The 11,961-nt window shown below is 36.6% G+C and overlaps 1 pseudogene; it reads left to right on the top strand.

The window, feature by feature from the left end:
- Window positions 1–255: 255 nt before the first annotated feature.
- On the top strand, window positions 256–3,790 carry LOC130804550 (uncharacterized; annotated as a pseudogene).
- The last annotated feature ends 8,171 nt before the right edge of the window (window positions 3,791–11,961 follow it).

Genomic DNA, 11,961 nt, shown 5'->3' with positions numbered 1-11,961 from the left:
ACAGATTTTAGCTTCATATCTTCCATAAAATCAATACCCTGCAAGTAACCACATACACTACTGCATACACAATCAAATCAGTAGCTTGCGCATGCTTCTTAATTCTGGCACACAGATTAGGTGCACATGCTTCTGAATTGTAGCAGACAGATTTTTATTTTAACTTTGACTTGCTGAGTTGCTGTTACTGGACTTCAACCACTACAACTATCTATAAAATCTAAGTCTTCACATATATTTAATCTTATAACCATACACAAACTCTTGCACTTAAAAAGGTACACAAGTAACTCAAATTCCTTTTCTCAAATTTGCCTAAATACACGAACATATACTTGTGCTTTGTTAATCTAATTTGTGTTTTCACTTTCTACAAATCTACAGGAAATTGATTGCTACAACTTCAGTCTCAACTTAATATAGGTATGATTACACTTTTATTCTTTTATGTGCTTTTTAAATTCAAAATGTTTTTGATACCATTCAATGAGTTGCTGTTTTGTTTTTTATTGTTAAGCATTCTCAGCATCTACTATAATGCAGTTCATTTTTATTCTGCTCTAATTAGTGTGTAATTAAATGAAATAAATACAAATCATTTGTGATTGAAATGTGATCAAAGATACCCTTGATTTGTGTTGTTTTCCCTCTGGTTTGTGATTAAAGCATTTTCAGGAATTGCTTCCAGGTTGTTTATACTCTGTTTTTTTTTGCTTTGGTTTGTGCACTAACTATTCTGTGAGCAAGTACAGTATCTTTGACTTTGAGAAAAATGAGCCAATTTGAATATTTATTCTCTTTTTCTCCTTTACTGATGCAACTTCTAAAGTTATTGCCTACTTGCTCTTATCTTTCATCTTGATTCAATTCTATAACCCCTGGTATACTTTTAACTTAACTTCCCCACAGCTATTTATATCTATTTTTGTATTCACTCTTATCTGACACAATTCGCTGCACTCGGCCTCTATTCTTTGTAACTGCACGAGCTTCTCAACCAACCCACATTTAATCATGGACTCGATTACTTCCTAACAACATCAATGCAGCCTTGTATAAGCTTGTACAGGATCAAACCAGCAGCGCCAACCTGTTAAAACAACATATATGGATATTTGGCATAAATGTTGAACGCTCACACTAATTAATGCTTTTGTTTGCAATCCTAAACATTCATTTCATCTTTATATTGGATTTGGCACGTTATTTTCGGTTTTTGTTCATTTTGCCTTTGATACTAGGCACATTTCTATTTATTAGTGTACAATTATTGATTACTCTGACGCTGCAGACATGACGGAAAAGTATTCTACTTTGTATGAATTAGCAAACACATCAACAATACATAAAAAATCAAGGTCATTGAGAAGTCCAGACTGTTCCAATCACCAGGCAAAAAGAAATACCAACGCCTTCTGCTGCAAGATGAAAAGGTATACACACAAAACAATAACAACTTTTTTGTTCAATCAACCTTACGTTTTTAAGCTAACTGTTATTTGATCCTTACTATTATTAGGGTGATGTTATGAGAGCAACCCTCTTTGAAGATGAAGATGACATACAAGCTTATGATTCTTTAATTCAGCAAAATCATGAGTATCTGATTTCAAATCCTACAATTAAGCCCGTCGACGAAAAGTACCAAACCAGAATCGGTGAATATCAAATGACATTCAGTAATCGAATTGCAATTCAAGCCATTGGTTCTTCTTTAAAAGCTTCCGGTCCAATGTATCATTCAATAGCAACTATTCCAAGAACAGCAGGTCCTTATGATAGATTTGGTGCGTATATTCAACAATTCTAATATCATTTATATCAAACATATTTAATTTCTTATGCGTATAACTACACATAAGTTATAAATACATTATCAAGAAAGTAACTTATCACCAATCATTTATTATTTAGATATAATTGGTGTTGTTCTTTTCATTGGAGACAAGCGCATGGTAAAAGGTGCATTTGAGTAACAAAAAAACGTGTCAGAATTATTATCACTGATCATAGGTATAGTGTTGCACACTTTAGCTTTTTAAATATATTTATCTATTGTATTCTATATGTTTCATTGACCAACCTCTTTTTCACACTTTTTCTGAGCTACCTCATGCAGCTCACATCAACCCTTAACTGTGTCGGCGTGAAATGATATGGCAGACTTCTTTAAAACAAAACCTGCTGAAAATCAAATCGTTGGTTTTACATCTCTAAGGGTTACATCACACAAGGGTATACTTACTATCATATTTTGTTCTTTATGATTCCCTTTATTACTCTAATATTCAATAAACCCATTGCCATCTTCATTTATGCGATGATAATTGCCTTTCAAAATTATTAGGTTTTGGCCTATTAACTACGATGTCGTCTTTAATCATTCCAACACCAACTGGTGACAAGGCAGATTCTCTAAGCCACTAGTACAGCACGTAATCTATAAACGATTCCTAATAATGCATTTACACACAAGAGTTATATGTCTCCATCAATACATGTTCTTTTTTTTAACATAGGGCCTCTTCTCATGGATCCTTGCTTCACGAGCGCAAAACACAAATCCTGAAGACCCGTACGCCCTTAAACGAAAGGCAGTTAACCACAATTGCCTTCATCAAAAGCAAGACGGTATTAAATCTACCTTTCTAATTATATCAGTTAATTATCTATATTCCTTTATAATTTTGCTACATATATATCCAAAAACAATCATTATAAAATAGAATTATAAGAAGTATCAATCAAGTAAAACTAACCCTTTTTTAATTCCACAGGCAATAAATACTATCCAAGAAGAGCGATATTGGATAAAAGCATTGCTCGAGAATTTTAGCTACAATGATATAAGAAAATTTATAGGGTGTGATCAATGCAATAAAAAGACAGACAATGAAAGGAATGAAGTTTTTGAATGTCCATGGTGCCACAAGAAAGAGAGCGTCGCTAAGCCACGGTTGGTTCATAAATTTATATGTACAATTTTATCTACTAAAAACTCTCATATAAAATTTTTGCTCTTGTCATCTATCAGATTAGCGCTCACTTTCGACGCCCACGATAGCACGGGCTCTATCCAACTAACTACATTCAATGACATCATAGTAGAACTCTTTGGAAAAACAATCGATGAACTACATAGTCTAGCTACTTATGTAAGGGAAAAATCTCTAAAATCTAACCTTGCCAAATTCGTAACTTTAATCATTAGTACACTTACTACTATTAGTTTTATCTTCACTAAACAGGAACATATTGAATCTTATCAAGACATTGCTCAATCCCTACGAGTGAAACCGATTGAGATACAGCTGGGTCCAACTGTCGCTTTATCCAAAAGTGGTGTGCTAAAGTGGGTTCTTAAAATCGATTGCAATTGCACCAGATACTTCAACAAACCCACAACACTTGGCCTGCAAGTCATCTGAGACTCATTCATCACAAGAAAGTAGACCCCCTCAACTAACTGATGCTACTTATTTACAGGCTCCAGAACCATCATATGCATCACATAAAGTAGAGACCAATACTCATTCATCAGAGCAAATTGTACTAGCTCTATTGACTATTGCTCATTCAAATGATCCACAACCATCATCTGCATCAAAGAATGTAGGGACAGTGAAGCGTAGTTTAGATTTTTCGGATGCAACTACTTCTTCCGATGTATTGGACTTCAACGCTTGAGTTGTCTACGATGTTAGCTTTTGAAACACTATCTTAAATATTTTTGCCTTTTTGGAACACTTGTTTGGCTACTCCAATTATCAGGAGCTCTAACTTTTCATGCTAGCCCACCACAACCATGTTCATTTTGCTTAACTATTAATTGAACATGTAGTACTATCTTTGCTTTTGTATTACAACTTTATGTGTTGCTTGATATCATAAATTTGTTGCTATTATTACTCTTTGAAACTGTCCTGAATTGGAACTTAGAATTTGTATTTCCATTGCTCTGTTTTCTAGGGGTTAGGATTCACGTTGTTGCTGCTTACATTTTGGAATTGATAAATGCTTTGGTGCATGGTGATTAATTTGTTGCTTGCAGTGAACATCTATTTTCATGGCCATGGCGATCTAGAGGACATTTTCCAATTTTCACGATTCGGTAAGTTATATTAAGTTCGGCTCATGTTTCAAGTTAAATATAGTTTACTCATTGAGATTTTTAAATTCTAAGCAATTAAGTTTAGTTTAATTTTGTTCATATATTGCGGGAGAATCAAGCCCCTGTTAATTGTAGAGTATTGAATGTTAATTAATTATACTTAGACTAACATACTTATAGTGATATTTATTATGGTAAACACACTAATTAATTATATTTAACTTAGTCAATAGTTTATATATATCACTAATATATTGTCCATCTCAAAACCTTTTTTTCCTTTTTTGGGAATGGTATCTTACATTTACAAGTAATAGGTTTCAGCCACTGCAACAATTTCCTCATCAATCGCAGCAACACCAACAGACAAGAAAGCATTTGCTAAAGCTTTAGTGAAAGCACACAAAACAAAAATATTTAGTTACTAAGTGATTAGACAAGGATTCATGCAAGATGTATCATACTTACTGCTTTCATTTATACAAGTCCTCGTCTCATGCAAACATGCTACATGAACGAAAAGCATAATTTTGTGGACCATTAAACCATCAACAGAACCTTAAATCACCAATATCCCACAAGCTCCGTGCAACAATGACACATCAACTGTACATGGACACCTCAACATACACTTATATACCTTGAATCTTTCACACCATTGCAGCACATTGATATTTCAATATTTTCACTCGTATTATTGTTAATAAAAATGTATAAAATAACATTATAAAATTTAAAAATGTAACTTGGGGTACCGCGTGCGTAGCACGCGGCCCCACAACTAGTATTGCTATTGCTTAAAGATGAGAGTGAGTTGGGCTAGTATGTGGGTCGCCCTGGCATGAAATGATGCAACCCGTGTCATGGCCTAGCACGACCTAAGAACATAGAGGTGGGTTTCATGTAAGCTGCAGACAAGAAATTGGATATTGAGGCACAACACGACCCATGACACGAGTTGTGACCATAATTAATTACAAATTGGGTACGTAGGCACATCCTAACTCATGCGTTGAGATAGACTTGTATTCTTTTGACCTAGGCCAACAAGAATGTATTCCATCAAGTCCTTTAGTTCATCAACAATAGTTTTAAGGAATTGAACAAATTGGTTTGAGTTTGAGTGTGTGACGAAGGTGATATTGGAGTTGCTTTATTTACGTAATCACGAGAGGGATTGGCAAATGTAGAAGCCAATGTTTACCAAACATCGAGAGAAGCAGTAGCATTAGTTATTAACGCAATTAGAGTTGGAGATAAGATACCTATAAGAGCACCAAAAAGGAGACGGTCTTGGCGAAACCAAGAATCATATTCTTTGTTGGGACTTAGGAGATGACTAAAAATGGAACAAAATAAGTTTTTTATAAAAAAAATTCAAAATAGATTTCAGAAAATTTTAATTTCCAAAATAAGCGTCTTTGAGAGTAAGCCTAAAGTCAGGTTTATCCGCTGTTACTAACAGCGAACAAAAAAAATTATTTACTTTGTTCTCTGTTAGTAACAGCTAACAAAAAGGAACAATGTCATAAATTTTGAAAGGATAGAAAATTTAAAAACAATGCTTATTTGATGTTGATAATAACGAACAAACTAATTGTCATTTTTTAGTCCTTTCAAATGTTATGATATTGATTCTTTTTTGTTTGCTGTTACTAACAGCAAACAAAGTAATTTTTTCTCTTGTTCGACCTGACCTTAGGCTCAAATATAAAGACTTTTATTTTAGATTTTTTTTATTTGTAGATAGGCTTATTTTATTAATTTTCGGAGATGACACACCATCAATAGTAACCGTTTCAGAAGGAAACAAATTTGTTATCAATTATAAGCTCTATAATTGTGTACGCCATCCGATACAAGTTGTGAAAATTTGAAAAAAATAAGACGATTTATCAACTTTATTCAAAAAACAAGCTTTGTTCAAACTTTTTTCCAAAATAAGCGTCCTTGGCTCCAAAGCTAGGCTTGGTGTATACTCGCTCTTATTAATAGTGAATTAAAACAAATGGTCAAAAAACAAGTCAAGGGTGAAGTCGCTGTTACTAACAGCAACTTAATGGTTGACTGGTCAAACCATAATGTCGCTGTTAGTAACAACAACTTGACCTTTGACCTGGTTTGACTGTTATTGAATTTTTTGTATGATTTAAACTAGCCGTTGTAAAATTGAAAAATAATTGTTATGAAGTTGAAAATAGCTGTTGTTATTATGTTTTATAAATAACTCCATCATTTCCCTACTTCATTGTATCCAAACTCCATCATTCTTGTTCTAGTTAATCGATTTTGAAGGTAACATAAAGTATTATGTTAGTATTATTCTCAATTTATAAATGTTAATATTATTTTTGAATGTTTACTTATGTTACTATATCATATGTGTTCCGTAGATGTCACAGGAGCATCCTATTGAAGAGCTCTGTGATTGTGGTTATGAAGTTGAGATTAATACAGATTGTAGCGACATTGATCATGGCCGTGATTTTCTTGCTTGTCCTTTCTACTTGGTTGAAAGATTAGGTTGCACATGCTTTAGATGGATTGCTCCGGAGGGTACCAAATGGCTTGAAAAAGAAAAAACAAGAGCTTAAAGATGAGGTATTCAATCTCAAGAGACAAATAGATGATATGACACATAGGAAAGAAGAGACTGAAAGAATTATGAGAAAGTTTAAGAAGCAATCTTAGTTAGCAGCTGTGGTTTAACTTAACGAATGAACTATGTAATTTGATATGGATTCGTTGAACATCATTGAAATTGTGTAAATTTTTCAAAGTATTTCCCCTATTTGAGTATGAGTGTCTGTTTGATATTGATTAAATTCATACTTAATTCTTGGTGGAATGATTCATCGTCGAAAACTCTGAGTAATTAACATCATTTCATACATAATAAACATGTGATAATACGATAAAAATATATACACATCTACATACATATTATAAAATATACACAATAGTCCACATGTTACAAATATTTAATATATAAAAAACGTTACTAATGTTTAATATATACAAACAGTATACTAATGCTAATCTTCCTCCTGTACCCTCTCTAACTGTGACGGTCTTTTATGCCTCCTACGATAGTAAGAGGCGGTCGCATGACACTCGGGTAAGGGAGGTGATTGATACTGGGATGATCCAGCACCCTATGAGGACCCGACACCATAGTTAGGGCACGTTAAGTCTACCTCCTCAAGATGAACGTCGGCATGATGAGGAGATGACCCCTACTCGTCCATAGTGGTGTCAGGCACATCGACTTCTGGAATGAAGTGCTGAAACTGTGTCCCCAGTAGTATGCCTTGGGAAATCTCCTGTACAGGCTCCTCCTGGCTGGAGCTGATGACAGTTGCAATGCCCTGTGCCTGCATTCAATTTGTAGTTAATGAAATTTATAATATGTAAGTTCTATGGATAATAATCAACATGGAAAAATACTTACAAACTGTGTCATCGTTGATGCTGCGGGAGCGTACTGGGGACTGCGATGATACCTCATGGTGTCATCCATCGACGAGTGAAGGAGAGGAACCACTACATGTAATCCGACGAAGTAGGTGCGCCTACAGCATCGATCGACGCACCTTGGGCTAGCAGCTTTAGCCTGTGCTCCCAACAAGGGATATGGCGCCAGTTGATCTCGAGCCAGTTCTTGGGTTCCCGACCCTTGCGTGAGCTGTGATGGAGCTCAGCCTCTGTGTAACATGGCGACGGGATTCCCTGTACCATCCCAAATTGGCGCAGTACGCGCTCAGGGAGATGCACTTCGACTATGTCGAAGCAAGTAAGAGGTACAGATGCTCTCCACGCCCTAGACAATATCCCTGAGTGCTGAGGCAATGTAGCGTATACCTCAGCGGGGTAAGGGTCCCATCAAAACTACACGTGAAAATGTAATTAATAAAATACGCAATGTGATAGTTACAAGACTAGTAAGTGAAGCCTTTACCTGGTCAGCTCGAAGCAGATCCAATTAATCGCGGTAGAAGCCCACGCCAGATCCTGTGTGGGTCCTTGTACGTCTATCAAAGGACCATCGCGATCCATACGACACATCTGGGGGTGGAAGAATTGGTGGCGCAAATGCACCGCGTCCCACAGTCCTTATTGGTTGCCCAATGAGAATGTGCTCCCACGCCCAAAGCTATGAATTACAAATATAAGTAAGTAAACGAAACATAAGAACAAATTAAGAAACAAAGAAATAACATGTAAAGTTAGTATTACCTGGAGAATAATTAGGGGCACAACGATCTCCTTCACGTTCTTCCGTGAAGCGTCACAAAGTCTCCTGTACAAATAACCTAGGGCTGCAGAACCCCAGCTGTAACCGGAGATGACCGCCCATGGCGCATCAAGCAACGTTAAGTACAAAAGCTATACCCTGTTGCCAGTCTTGTCGGAGAACAAGACAACACCAATTAGATATGAGAGATACGCCTTAGCGTATCTCTCAATGGTAGCCTTATTAGCACCTTCAGGGAGGTGCGAGAAGTTCTGTGCAACCCACTCCCTTTGGCTACCTCTGGGGGAGGTCGGACTCCTAAGACCCTATGAACTATATCTTGCCAACTTTCGAGTTGGCGTCCAACGGTACAGACGGCATGTCCCTCGATGGGAAGCCGTGTAAGCACAGCTACGTCAAGTAAAGTGACAGTAGCTTCACCTAGAGGTAGGTGGAAGGTATGTGTCTCTTGGCACCACCGCTCGACTAAAGCCGTGACTAAAGCCCGTCGACAAGCGTTGCGTCTCCTTGATCCTTCGTCCATCTCGTTGGTAATCCTCCTTAACTTAGGTCTTCTTAGTCCACGAATGTGATCTGGATCGTGTATCACTTCAACACCGGTGTATTGAGGCCATGACCTCTTATCAATCAACGGTATGAATATGGATTCATATGTATTAACATAGCTCTGGCTAGTGTAGCAGAAGTCCACAAAACGCTTATACGATAAGTGTCTTTTAATACAAACGGCAAGAACATAAGAACATGGTAAGGGATATATGGAGGGTTTGTTACAAGTGCATTTCTTCTCTCTCAAATCCATACTTTGTATTTTACCACCCTTGGCGGATCCTCTAATACCACGTCCAGTCTTAACTTGAAAAATGCCTTGTCTGTAGTCAAATGCGACGATCTCATGGAAGTTTGTCTTCTCAGTGTTACAGGTGATAATTCTTGTGGCGTGTGAAGTGTACTTACTTCCCCCAATTAGCCATGCATTTGCATTCTCGCGTCTTTTAAAAAAATAATCATTAACACGGTAGAAGGTGAACTCCACAAGTGTAGTTATAGGCAAGAAACGTACACCCTTCATCACATTATTGAATACTTCGGCTAAGTTGGTTTTAGTAACACCATACCTATAACCTCCATCATGACATATTGACCATTTACACATATCACCAACTTGATCAATCCAAAAAAGAGCTTCTCGTTTGGCAACACCAATAGCCTTCAATCCCTGGATGACCTTATGTGGTTGTCTTTACTCTGCAGTCCTTCCATACATCTTCTTCAGCTTCACATTACCCATTTGACGGTTGAAGTTACATAACAAATGCCGCAAGCAAAACCTATGATGGGCATTTGGAGGTTGCCATTCCAGCTCCTCCATGGTTGCTAGAATGTCCGCATGTCTATCAGAAATAACACATAAACCTAGACTATGCATCACATGCTTACGAAGACACGCTATAAACCAAGACCACGCAGCTATTTTCATTCCTTCTCTACCAAAGCAAAGGCAAGTGGGAAGATTCCCTTGTTCCCATATTGAGCAATCGCAGTCAATAATGTATGGCGATACTTACCGTACAAGTGTGTTCCGTCAATGGAAATAAGGGGTTTTCAATACTTGAACCCCTCAATACTAGGTTTAAAAGCCCAGAACACACGTTGGAAAATTCTAATACTAGGACGGACGTACACACCAACATCATTATCTTTCTTAAAGAACCACTCAACTACAGTCCCGGGGTTAGAAACTTGCATTGCTTTCAAGAAGCAAGGAAGGAGAGGATAAGAGTCTTCCCATGTCCCATAGCTGGAGAGAAGGGCTTGCTTTTTAGCACACCATGCCCGCTTATAGGTCACTTCGACACCAAATTGGTCTTTCACCATTTGTCGCACCACAGAGACCTTAATTGATGGGTCTTCAGCAACACAATTTCTAATAACATTGTTAATCACGGAAGATTGTCCAACTGACACATTTTCAGTACTTAATACACAACCCCCATGCTTCCCTTTATATGTAACAATCTCCCATGAAGGTGAATAGGAGCTCTTCCTAGCCCTTAGCCTCCAAGCATACTCTCTCTTACACTTCAAGGTAAGCACGGTTTGATTTGAAGTCTCAGTTCGGTACTCAACGTTCCTACGAATATGATACAATCTAACAGCGTCCAACAAGGCATCCTTGTTATCAAACATCATACCCTTTTGAAAATCTCCTTCATCGGTGTAGGTTGTATCACATGCCCAAGACCTCCAAGAGTTGTCCTCAACGTGTTCATCTAAAGGGGGAACTAGTGCATTAGGTGTAGGAGCAACGATTGTTGGAATGTTACGTAAGGTCATGTCATTAGCTAGAGCCTCCTCATCAACACCCACATCGTCCTCAGAAGGAGCTTCAACAAATTCATTACTCTCACTACTAACATCAACCTAAGGCTCATTTGTATCTTCTAAGTTAAAAGTATCATCATTTGAGACTTGAATTTGAAGTTGATTGGGTTCATTAGAAGGAGAAGAGGAAGATGGCATAATGGGATTTTGGGTTTCTTGGGTAGGGAAGGACGTAGGAGAAGGAGCAGAAGAAGTTACATTCAGGAATGTTTTTGTTTCTACAACATTGACATCTTGATTCCCTAGGAGTACCTCTTCTACATATAACTCTAAAGAAGGAATAGAAGTAGACTTTGAATACTCCCACATTACATCTATTGTCTCCTCATCCTCAACCGAAAGAGCTAACAATTCTCTACTCATATTGTATTTAAAACTTACATTAACAGTACTTCTTGTAGTGTCAATGCCAATCTTAGAGCATATAAGATGTTTAAATTCATTCAAGTCCGTGTTTGAGTTGCATGCAAACAGTTTACATCTTCCCCCAACATACTTAACATTGCTACTACTTGATCGAATTGAACCATTCCAAAAAATATACGACAATCACACGAAATGAAGCCATTTCTACAACAATACGTACAAAATCAACATCACCATCAAGTTCATAAGAAAGTAAGTACATTGTTCAAAATTAGGGTTTGCATTCAAACATTCTCTACATTAAATTCAAACATTTTCTACATTAAATTCATGAACAAACAACCACATTATGAAAATCATGGCAAATAACAAGTACATTTGACATATTTATAGAGTTTAAGTATAAATGACCACTACAAATGACATACTTTTTAAAAACAAAAAGAACTAAAAAAATTTATAATAAAAAGGTACCTTAATAAGTTGTAGATCACCAAAGAGTAGTAATTTACAAGTTTATGAACCTGCATTTAATTGAAACTTCATGAACAAATATAAACCCTAAATTTTTGAAAAAAGAAAAAAAAATTATTACCTGAAGTGAATGTAGTAAGATGATAGAATTAATTAGTAGTACAAACTTGGAAGTTAATGAGATTAATTGAAGGATTGAAGTTGATTTTAATGGTGGAAAGAAGAAGGAGATTTTCGTGGGTTATTAGGGCTCTCAAACGAAGTAAAGTAAAATGAGGAAGAAGGAGAAGTGCAGAAATTTAGCACGCATAAAGTCGTTGTTACTAACAGCGACATTATGGTTTGACCAGTCAACCATTAAGTCGCTGTT

Source organism: Amaranthus tricolor, chromosome 17 (assembly GCF_026212465.1).
Source record: "Amaranthus tricolor cultivar Red isolate AtriRed21 chromosome 17, ASM2621246v1, whole genome shotgun sequence".
Lineage (NCBI taxonomy): Eukaryota > Viridiplantae > Streptophyta > Magnoliopsida > Caryophyllales > Amaranthaceae > Amaranthus > Amaranthus tricolor.
The sequence above is the reverse complement of the archived record's forward strand: the minus strand, read 5'-3'. Positions and strand labels throughout refer to the sequence as shown.